Source organism: Ovis aries, chromosome 2 (genome assembly GCF_016772045.2).
Source record: "Ovis aries strain OAR_USU_Benz2616 breed Rambouillet chromosome 2, ARS-UI_Ramb_v3.0, whole genome shotgun sequence".
NCBI classification, from domain to species: Eukaryota; Metazoa; Chordata; class Mammalia; order Artiodactyla; family Bovidae; genus Ovis; species Ovis aries.
The window spans coordinates 248,862,739-248,873,006 of record NC_056055.1 but is presented as its reverse complement, the minus strand read 5'-3'; the positions used below and the strand labels follow the sequence as shown (position 1 = coordinate 248,873,006).

The 10,268-nt window shown below is 54.3% G+C and overlaps 1 long non-coding RNA gene across 1 annotated transcript; it reads left to right on the top strand.

Annotated features, from left to right (window-relative positions):
• The first annotated feature begins 5,572 nt into the window (after positions 1 to 5,572).
• Positions 5,573 to 8,741, top strand: LOC121818797 (uncharacterized). The gene is made up of 3 exons (XR_006058922.1): positions 5,573 to 5,607; positions 6,298 to 7,009; positions 7,618 to 8,741. It is a non-coding gene; the product is annotated as an uncharacterized LOC121818797 (long non-coding RNA).
• The last annotated feature ends 1,527 nt before the right edge of the window (positions 8,742 to 10,268 follow it).

The following is a 10,268-nucleotide window of genomic DNA, read 5'->3' as shown; positions in this document are numbered from 1 at the left end:
TTCAAGACATGCTATCCCCAATTATGCCACCTTGGGTGTTGAATAAACTGAAGAAAAGATTTTGAGAAGACAGCAGAAATCAGAAGGTCATGTTGACCTTCTTCCCCAAACCCAATCCTAAAACCCTCAGGTGAGAGATGCCCTTCACATTCCAGGACGACAGGAACATCCTTATCTCTGAAGACAAAGGGAAACTCGGAAGAATCCTGATAAAGGAGACTTGCTAAATTGCCCCCAGTGTACTACACTTAACCTCAGGCTGGCCCACCTCTCCGGTCCCTCTGGACTGTCCGCTCTTCGTCACACCTAGCAGAAAAGTACACAGCGCAGTTTCTTTGGGACTTCACTTCCTTATGAAGTCTCCCGTGACACCTAAAACTTAGGTGAAAATAAGTCTGTAGGCTTTTTTCCTGTTGATCTGTCTTTGTCAGCAAAACTTTCAAACCCAGCCAGGGACCAGGTGGAGGAAAGCTCTTTTCTCCCCTCCATAAGCACTGCAAAGTGATACTTAATGTAGGACTGCCCTGGCAAGGCAGTCCATCCTATTCTGGGTCAGGGAAGGCATCCCTGTAGAAAGATCATCTGAGCCGAGTTACTGACAGGGTGGGTAAGACTCACCAGATGAACAGGGGTGGGAAGACTTCCAGGGCGGATGGAGGGAACAATTCACACAAAAGCCTAGGGGCCCTGGGACTTCCCTGGGACAATGGGTAAGACTCATCATTCCCAGTGCAGAGGGCCCAGGTTCGATCCTTGGTCAGGGAACCAGATCCCCCATGCCACAACAAATAGATATTTTTTAAAAGTCTAGGGATCTTGAGAGACATGCTTTCTGGGTATCCCATGGGATTGGGTGTGTGTTAGCTACTCAGTGGAGTCCAACTCTTTGCAACCACATGGCTCCTCTGTCCGTGAAATCCTCAAGAACTGGGTTGCCATTCCCTTCTCCAGGGGATCTTTCCAACCCAGGGATCAAACTCAGCTCTCCTACATTGCAGGGGGATTCCTTACCATCTGAGCCACCAGGAGCACTTACAGGGTTGGTAGAGAAGAACAACGTGGTTTGAGCTGAAGAAACAAGCAAGTGCTGGCCCGTGTAGGGCCTGGCTGCCGCATTGAGGGTTGCCTTTTGCTGGAAGATCTTGTTACCTCCTTCTGAGAACGGGAGGAAAAAGGCTTACTTTCCTCCTGCTGGTCCGCCTTTCCACATTTTTATTTCAATATCACTCAGCCTCCTACAGTGATTTTTACCTGATTTCTCTTTCCTTAAGCATTCTGCACAAGGAAATTCCTCTTTTAGGCAACTCCCTGAAGATGGCCAGGGTCCTAGGATTCTTTGCAGTCAATCCATCTCTTAGCCATTATTGCAAGAAGGACTCAGGAGGCAACAAATGTACAAAGGAAGGCAGAAAAGGCAAGAGGCCTAAACCTAAAGTATTTGATCAGACTCAAAAGTCTGTGTGTCCAGGGAGCCAAGGCCGTTTATGTAAAAGAACTTGGGAAATAAGAAATCAGCTGGCGCATTTCAGAGACTTTCAGAAAGGTCAAGACAGGCTGTAGAAGCACCCTCTGAAAGCCTCTTCTTAACAGTTGTGACTTTAAAAAGATTTAGGGGATTAAACCTTGATATTTTGATACAAAACATAAGCAGAGCCAACCAGACAAGAATTTTGCCTGAATATGCCATCAAGACCCCTCCAGGAAATGGCATGCCAATGCTTGTCAGGCTGCGGTGGGTGGGTGGGTGGTTATCCGCCCAACACCCTGTGTGGCCAATTAGGAGCCGTGCAGACAGTACCTTTAGATGTCAGCCAGCGAGTCTTTTTCTTTTTTCTATTTCTCCATTATAAAGCTTTTTGCCGGCTTGAAAGACACAGGCGTCAGAAACACTGATGCAACGAGACGCTAATATCCGATTGCATCATACAATCCTAGGTGTGGTGCCCCTGAAACGGGTTTTTCTTGAGGTTGTGCTGCCATAGAAAAGCGCTTCGGGTAGAACACCCGAGAACTGGCCCTACTTGTCAGATGGCAGAATTAAGTTTTGCAACTGCCTGCCTCAATTCCACACCAGCATTCTCCCGGGGGAAGCCGGCGCGGCTCTCCAAATGGGTGTGCTGCCGACATTCATCGGTTAGGTGTGTCGTGCTGCAGCTTATGTAACAAACGTCGCCCCGGGAGGTGCACCTACCAGACAGGCTGGAAATGACACTTCCACCTCCGAGATGGGCTCTGATTGGATCTCGCTTGAATGGAGCCACTTCTCTGGGAACAGACCAGCTTGGTGCAAACCTGGAAGAGGAGAAAGGAGAGAAGGTGGCTACGGTTTCTCGGGCGCTTGCTGGGTGGCTGGCAGTGCGCTGCACGCACTGCACACCCAGAGCCTCGGATGTTCGGGCTCTGCCTTCCAGCCTGCCATCACCAGGACCCGAGGCTGCCTCCCCGAGTGTTCATAAAGTCACACGTCCAGTGAGATTAGTCTCCGATTGAGGCCCCTCCCGAAAATGGAATGCTATTCAACTCGGCCACAGAGAGCTACACCTCCTGTCGGAAGGTTAACTTTCTGGTCCAGTGTCTATAAAAAAATGATCACTGTTCATGGGTTAGCTAATGATGCTGCTGCCCACTGAAACACTGGTCTCTGTGCAGTTGGGTTGCTGCTGCTGCTGCCAAGTCGCTTCAGTCGTGTCTGACTCTGTGCGACCCTATAGAGGGCAGCCCACCAGGCTCCCCCGTCCCTGGGATTCTCCAGGCAAGAACACTGGAGTGGGTTGCCATTTCCTTCTCCAATGCATGAAAGTGAAAAGTGGAAGTGAAGTCGCTCAGTTGTGTCCGACTGTTTGCGACCCCATGGACTGCAGCCCACCAGGCTCCTCTGCCCATGGGAGTTTCCAGGCGAGAGTGCTGGAGTGGGTGCTATTGCCTTCTCCATGCAGCTGAGTTCGGCTAAGATAATATAGGGCTTCCCTAGTGGCTCAGCTGGTAGAGCATCTGCCCGAAATGCGGGAGACCTGGGTTCGATCCCTGGGTTGGGAAGATGCCCTGGAGGAGGAAATACACCGTGGATCTTTACCACCCTACGTGGGAAGCATGCTGCAAATGCGACCAGTGCAACCTGAGGTGTACTGTTGGTGTGCTTACCCTGGGTTTCCAAGCCTTAGGACAGCATAAAAGAGTGTGAAGTCTCTCATTACTGATTTCACTCTCTCGATCCTGTGTTGAAATGATAATATTTTTGACCTTTAGGTAAATGTAGTATTAAAAGGAACATCGCCTGTTTCTTTTTCATCTTTTCAGTGTGGCCAGCACAAATGTTTAAATGACCTTTATAAAATTTTGTGGTTCCTATTTTATTTCGATTGGAGGACACTACCTTCGAAAGCGTGACTGGAGGACCCCCCGGCAGTCCAGCGGTGGAGACTTCTGCTGCGGGAGCGGGACCGAGCCCTGACCGGAGCTGAGCTCCCCAGCGAAGTGCGACGTGGTGGAAAAACAGACAAAACAGCCTGGAACCCAGCGACTCGCCCTGGACCCAGCGCTTTCTCTAGTTTCCCGCATCAGTAAAATGGCAAGAAAGGGTCTGGGCTAAACTGAGGGGTTATTACTTCTAGATTAAATGTTCTCTGATTCTGAGAACAATGGTTGGTGGTGGGTGCCTGTCATACTGTTTGGAAAGATGTGTTCTAGGAAGGGAAGATCTTTTAAGCCTTTTCTACCATTAGGCCATGAAATTTTAGAATCCAGATGGTCTTTAAATATTATCGTTGGATCTTCAAGCTCCCCATTCTGTAAGCCTCTCCTGGACTAGTCTCATGATTCATTCATCTCTGTTTCTCCAGCAACCACCCAGGGCAGCCTGGCAGGCAGTCAGCCATCCGTATACGTTTGTTGACCTGTGTCCTATGCGGATGAAGAGCCAAAGCCGAGAGAGGCGCCGAGAATACCTCAGACCACACAGCTGGCTGGGAGGAGAGTCAGGAAGAACTCAGGCCTGAATTATTCAAGGCCTGAATCGGCTGAACCAGTTTGGGAGACACTCGGGGTGGTCCTGGCTGCGGCCGCTGAATCACCTGGACGTTTGTTAGAAGCAGAGAATCCCAGGCCTCAGCCCTACTGACTCTGAACCTGCATTTCTGTTAAGACCCCCCAGGCGGTTTGTATGCATCTGAAAGTGTGAAGAGAGCTCCTTGAAGTCCTGTCACCTTCCGCAAGCAGAGCCTCCCTGTCTGTGCCCTGCAGAAGCTATCCGAAGTCTGCTTTCAGGGACCTCCCAGGTGGTGCAGAGGCTACGACTCCATGCTCCCAACGCAGGGGCCTGGGTTCCATCCCCTGTCAGGGAAACAGATCCCACACGCAGTCGGCAAAGATCCTGCTTGTCACAAGGAAGGCTGAAGACCCTGCGCCCACAGCCAAGCCCCGGCCCAGCCAAACAAACACGCGAATGGACAAAAGCGTCTGCTGCGAGCACAGGGTGCTATCGCCGTGCTCTGCAGCGCGTGGGTCTTAGTCACAGAGTCGCGTCCGACTCTTGCGACCCCGTCGACTGTAGCCCGCCAGGCTCCTCTGTCCGTGGGATTCTCCAGGCAAGAACACTGGAGTGGGTTGCCATTCCCTTCTCCAGCTATGCCCTGTGCTCTAGTCTATTAGCAGAGGATAGAATGCTCATCAAGACTCCATGCTGGCTAATGAAGACTAAGACTTAAGGACATTCAAGTAGTATTGACTGAGCCTCTGCTCCGTCCAGTACCCAGGGCCTGTGCTCCCACTTTTTTTCCTGAGGGTTTGAGGGCGGCCACGGTTTTCTAGCCCCTCGAGGAAGAAGCGGCCCTCCGCGTGATCCCACCATCCCTGCTTTCATATAACAGAGTCCAGGAGAAACTTGAAATGAAGCCAAGTGCACCTGCGAGTCCAGTCTAACTTTTCAGATCCAGGAAAAGCAAGATCGAAATCATTTGCATCAGTGTTTGTATGTTGTTTATCTCTTCCCTTCCCTGCCTCTGCAACGATGCTTACGATTCATGGTGCACTCCCAGCCTGTGCCAGCAGCCCGGCTGGCAGAATTGGTCTCTAATCAATAGCTCTCCACTCAGTTTTAAGACTATCCCTCACCCAAGCTTGCAAATAAAAGCCGTCTACTGCAGAGACCCCATTCTTCCCCTGGCCGTGGCAGGATGGATACGCGGCTTTGAGATCAGAGGAAGAGGCAAAAGGCAAACAGTTCGCAGGCATCCCAGGCGTTCACCTGGCGTCTACATGTAATGGAGCCAAGAAGCCAGGTGATTTTCTGGTGAGGTCAAGGGACAGTTTGAACGGCCAAGATAAACCAGGGCTTTGAGGTCAGCTGCGGAATTGGGTCATGTGCCTGGAAGGTTCGTGATACAGCCAGAAGGCGTCCAGCTTGATGAATGTGTCAGGCGGCCCTGCCGGCTGGAACCGCTGCGTTTCAGGCCACGCCATGTCATCCCGAGCTATAAAAGCCGTTTGGAAAATGAGCAAGGCAAGCCGCTGGGGACCCCGCTGAGCCAGCTGCCTGGACTGTCCGATGTCCACCTTCACGGGGCGGACGCAGCCGGCCAGACGGAAGAGCGTCAGCGCTGTCGCTCAGTCGTAAGTGGTGTCCCGTGGACTGCAGCCTGTCAGGCTCCTTTGTCCACGGGATTTCCCAGGCAAGATCACTGGAGCGGGCTGCCGTTCTTCCGGCCCTGGGGTTGAACTCGTGTCTCCTGCATCGCAGGCAGATTCTTTACCGCTGAGCTCCCAGGGCGAGCAGGTCTTAAATTGAACCAAGCCCTGGCATGTGTTGAACACCTACGTGCAAGAGATTGTTCTAAGTAGCAAAAAGCTTGTTTAATTTTTAACATTTGTGCAGCCTGGCTCCTATTGTAGGCTCCTGTATGAGTTTGTTAGGGCTGCTGTAACAGTGTAACAATCTGCCAGGGGTGGGGGGGGGTGTGATTAAACCTCAGAAATTTGTTTTCTCCTGGTGCTGGAGGCTGGAGGTCTGAGGTGCCATCTCTCCTGAGGCCTCTCCCCTTGGCGTGTAGACGGCCGTCTTCTCCCTGACCTCCCGTGTCTGCCTCTGTGCATGTCTGTGCCCTAATCCCCTCTTCTTGTAAGGAGACTAGACATGCCGGATTAGGGCCCACCCTAGTGACCCCATTTTAACTTAATTACCTCCTTAAAGAACCCATCACCAGATACAACCAGATTCCGAGGTAGCTGGGATAGGACTTTAGCATCAGGGCTTTCGGAGGGTGGCAGGGACACAGCTCATCCCATAACAGTCCCCTTTCACAGATAAAGACGGAGACCAAGCGGTGGTCACGCGGCCAAGGCCTCGCAGGTGGAAGTGGAAACGCCAAGACTGCAGCCCAAGCAAGCGCCTCCAGCCCTTTCTTCCTTGTCTGTCGACAGACCCAGCCCTGGGATCTGGCTCCAGGCAGCGCTGAGAGCCCCCGGCCCTGCCAGGGGTGGAAAACAGAGCGGCCCACCAGAGGGGAGAGGCCTCTGGCAAGGCTGTGGGGCCAGCAGACACGCTCCCCGGCAGAATGAGAGGTGGAGCTGGCTCCGGCCCCTGCTGTCTCTCCAGGGCCTGGGCTCCCAGGCTCTCAGTGATGCCAGCCATCCTGCCCGGCCCCTCCCCGGGGTGACGCATGAAAGGGCTTCTGAAACTGAAGGGAACCCTGGCAGCGGGGGACGGTGTGGCTTTAGGGTGACGCCGCCCCTAAAACCGTCCTGTCTCTTCGCCCCTCCCTGGTGAGGCGCGCCAGGAAGTCACCTGATCAGGTCACCGCCCAGCAAGCCCACCCCCTCCCGTCTCAGCTTCCGGTTGTGCAGCCCTTAGAACAGCTCAGCTGCGGGCCTTCTCTTTCCTTCAGCTTGGAATCTAGTTGATTTGCAGTGTTGTGCTAACGTCTGGTGTGCGGCAGAGTGGTTCAGCTGCACGCACACACGTACTTTTTCACGCCGTGTTCTCACGGGACGTCTAATGCAGCTCCTGCACTGCACGGTGGGCCCTTGTCTGTTTGCCCGCGCGCTCTCTCTTTCTGTCCCTCTGGTTCCTGGCTGTGCTGGGCCTCTCTCTAGTCGGGGGCCCAGGCCCCTCAGTGCCGTGGCTTCCCTTGTGGAGCTCAGGCTTCGGTGGCTGTGGCTCGCGGGCTTAGCTGCTCCACGGCAGGTGGGATCTTCCCAGATGAGGGATCGAGCCCGTGTCCCCTGCGTTGCCAAGTGGATTCTTAATCACTAGACCACCAGGGAAGACCCCCTCCTTCATTTTCTTAAATTCCTCCTCTTCCTGACGCATAATGAGTTATGTGCTCAGTCATGTTCGGCTCTCTGTGACCCCAGGGACTGGGACCATGACCCCACCAGGACTGTGACCCCGCCAGGCTCCTCTGTCCGTGGGATTCTCCAGGCAAGAACACTGGAGTGGGCTGCCATGTCCTTCTCCAGGCGATCTTCCCAACCCAGGGATCGAACCCAGGTCTCCTGTGTCTGCTGCGTTTCAGGCGGACTCTTTACTCGCTGAGCCGTTGGGGAAGCCCAGTCTTCCTATTAATGATGACCCCGTCTGTTAATTAGGACCCTTCTTAATTTCTTATCTTGCTCTCTCTACAGGGCTCTCACTTGGGCCCCGACCAGGCATAGAATTTCAGCCTCAGCAGTAAAAGCGCCAAGGCCTAACAACCGGCCCGCCGGGAACGCCTCACTTACACTCAGAGGCCGGAACCAGAAGGGCTGTCTTTGGAATGGGCGGCAGTCGCTCGCTTGGATCTGTGGGTTTGAGTCTCAAGCAGAGGCAGCATCTTGGAAGATAATCTCTCCTGTGTGCAGCCAGCAGTGACACCAGGCTGGATGCTGCCGGAGCCCAGCCTCTACCCTGGGCTGTGCTGTTCCTGGGGAGTGGACTGCACGGGCCGGCTCGCCTTCAGTGTGGGCCGAGGGCCTGCTGTGTGCGGGTCCCGCCTCAGAGCAGCACTGCCACCAGCCTGGCCGGATAGGATGGCACCTCCCTATCATGGCCTCAGATGGGGTCTCTCCCTGGACCCCCAACTGCCAGGACCGAGGTGGGGCCACAAGCCGTGGCTTCCTCTCTTCACTCGGCAGCTCAGGCGGTAGGAGCAGCTTGTGCAAAGGCCCTGGGGTAGGAGTGCAGTCCGCTCCTCTGGGCAGAGTGGAGGAGAGGATGGCTGCAGGCCACCTGCTCTCAGGGTGCCTGTGAGACGCGCCCCGGGGCTGCAGGCATGACCTCTGTGACAGGCACGAGGGGAGCTACAGCTCGAGGCTCAGGCCGCTCAGCTGACAGCTCCTAATGCGGTGGCTGGGACTCTGCGATTCTGAAACCCACATCCCTGATGCCATCCCTCACCGCCCTTCAACCCTGAGACCTGGTCCTCTTCTCAGAATTTGCCTCAGTGGTGTCAGGCCTGGGCTCTGGGCAGCCCTCCTGGACCCCAGGCATCCTCACTGCAAAACAGAGGGATGGGTGTGGGCTCCGTGAACGAGCCTGTGGACATACTCCACAGACACACGCCGCGGACATGGCCCTTGACTGCACAGCACACGCAGGCACCGTGGCTCTGCACCCACGGGCGTTCAGGCTGGGACCCTGATGGACATTTCTAAAATTCCAATTGCTGCCCATTTATCTCAGTGCATATGAGAAATAACGTACCTGTGTGTGTAACTAGCAACTCAATCCATGCTTTCAGTAATAAATGATAGTTTCCTTTTCAAAATGATCATTTCAGTTTAAAATAGGTGCTTATTTAAAGAGACATTTAATCAGGCATTACACGTGCCTGTGTGTGTGGTCAGTCGCTCTCTGCTAAGTCGCTTCAGTCGTGTCTGACTCTGTGTGACCCCATAGACGGCAGCCCACCAGGCTCCCCCGTCCCTGGGATTCTCCAGGCGAGAACACTGGAGTGGGTTGCCATTTCCTTCTCCAATGCATGGAAGTGAAAAGTGAAGGTGAAGTTGCTCAGTCGTGTCCGACTGTTAGCGACCCCATGGACTGCAGCCCACCAGGCTCCTCCATCCATGGAATTTTCCAGGCAAGACTACTGGAGTGGGTTGCCATTTCCTCCTCCAGGGGATCTTCCCGACCCAGGGGTCGAACCCTCATTGTAGGTGGATTCTTGGCTGCTGAGCCACTGGGTAAGCCCCCAGGTGTTACATAGATCTTGCAAAATTGGGGAAGGTGATTCAGATACAACCTTAGCCTGAGAGACCGGATCTGCTGCTCTGACACCTCTTCCAGCTCTGATGGTCTCAGGTCTATGATGGACCAGACTGACGATATAGAACAATCCACCATGAAGGGGGGCTCGGGTAGCAGACAAGAACGCAGGCTCGTTTGAGTGAACACGTGGGGTCACGCAGTCTGGCCCTGAGCCACGAAGCACTTCTTGGCTCTGAACGCGTGACCAGGTGTGCAGCCCGTCATCGAGCGCCAGCCTGATTATGGGGTTTAGGAAGCAGGAAGCTGGCCTGGAGGAGGCTGCGCCCGGCCTGCCGAGTCTCGTGTGCATGTGGGAAAGAGCATCCTTCCTGTGTCCATCAGAAGAGTAGCCTTTTCCAGCTGGAGTCTAGCCCCCTCCTCTGAGAAATGAGCAAACGAAGGGAAGAAGACCCAGGGGAGGGGAGCTGTCTGGAGTCCGGGCTGGAGGGTGGACGCTGCGTCGACTCCCCTGTCCCCACCAGTAGCCACCTTGACACCTAAACCACTCATGACTTTCTATCTCCTGGTGCTTTAAACAGCTCTCATTACTTGCACGTCCTCGTTAAGGTGCCAAGTTGTGCGCTGGTGCCCCTTCCCTGCCTTGGAGGCAAGGAAGGAGCTTGGCTGGACACAGGCACGTTCCTCTTCCATGCCGTCATCACCCAGCACTCTGTGTCTAAGTCAGGGCGCTGGGGACCTCTGGGTGACCAGTCTGGCCAGAAAGGGATGCCGGTGACCCGCAAGGCAGCAGTGAGCACAGGTGACCCGAAGAGGGACTAGGGGTTGGACAGGGTGAGAGACAGTGTGGGAGGAGATGGAGAGCTCAGCTCTGCCAATGGCTGTGCGCTCTCGGACAAGTTAAATAACCTCTCTGTGCCTCGCTTCCCTCCTCTCCAAGTGGGAATGATGACACAGAAGCTACCGTGGAGCCACATTTGGTGGCCTAAGTGACTGAGTCTTAGGATGGCGCTGGCAAATGCTGTCGGCTTGCTACTTTCCTAGACCTTAGGAGGGGAGCCTGAGACCCACAGAGCCCGACTTGTGCCGT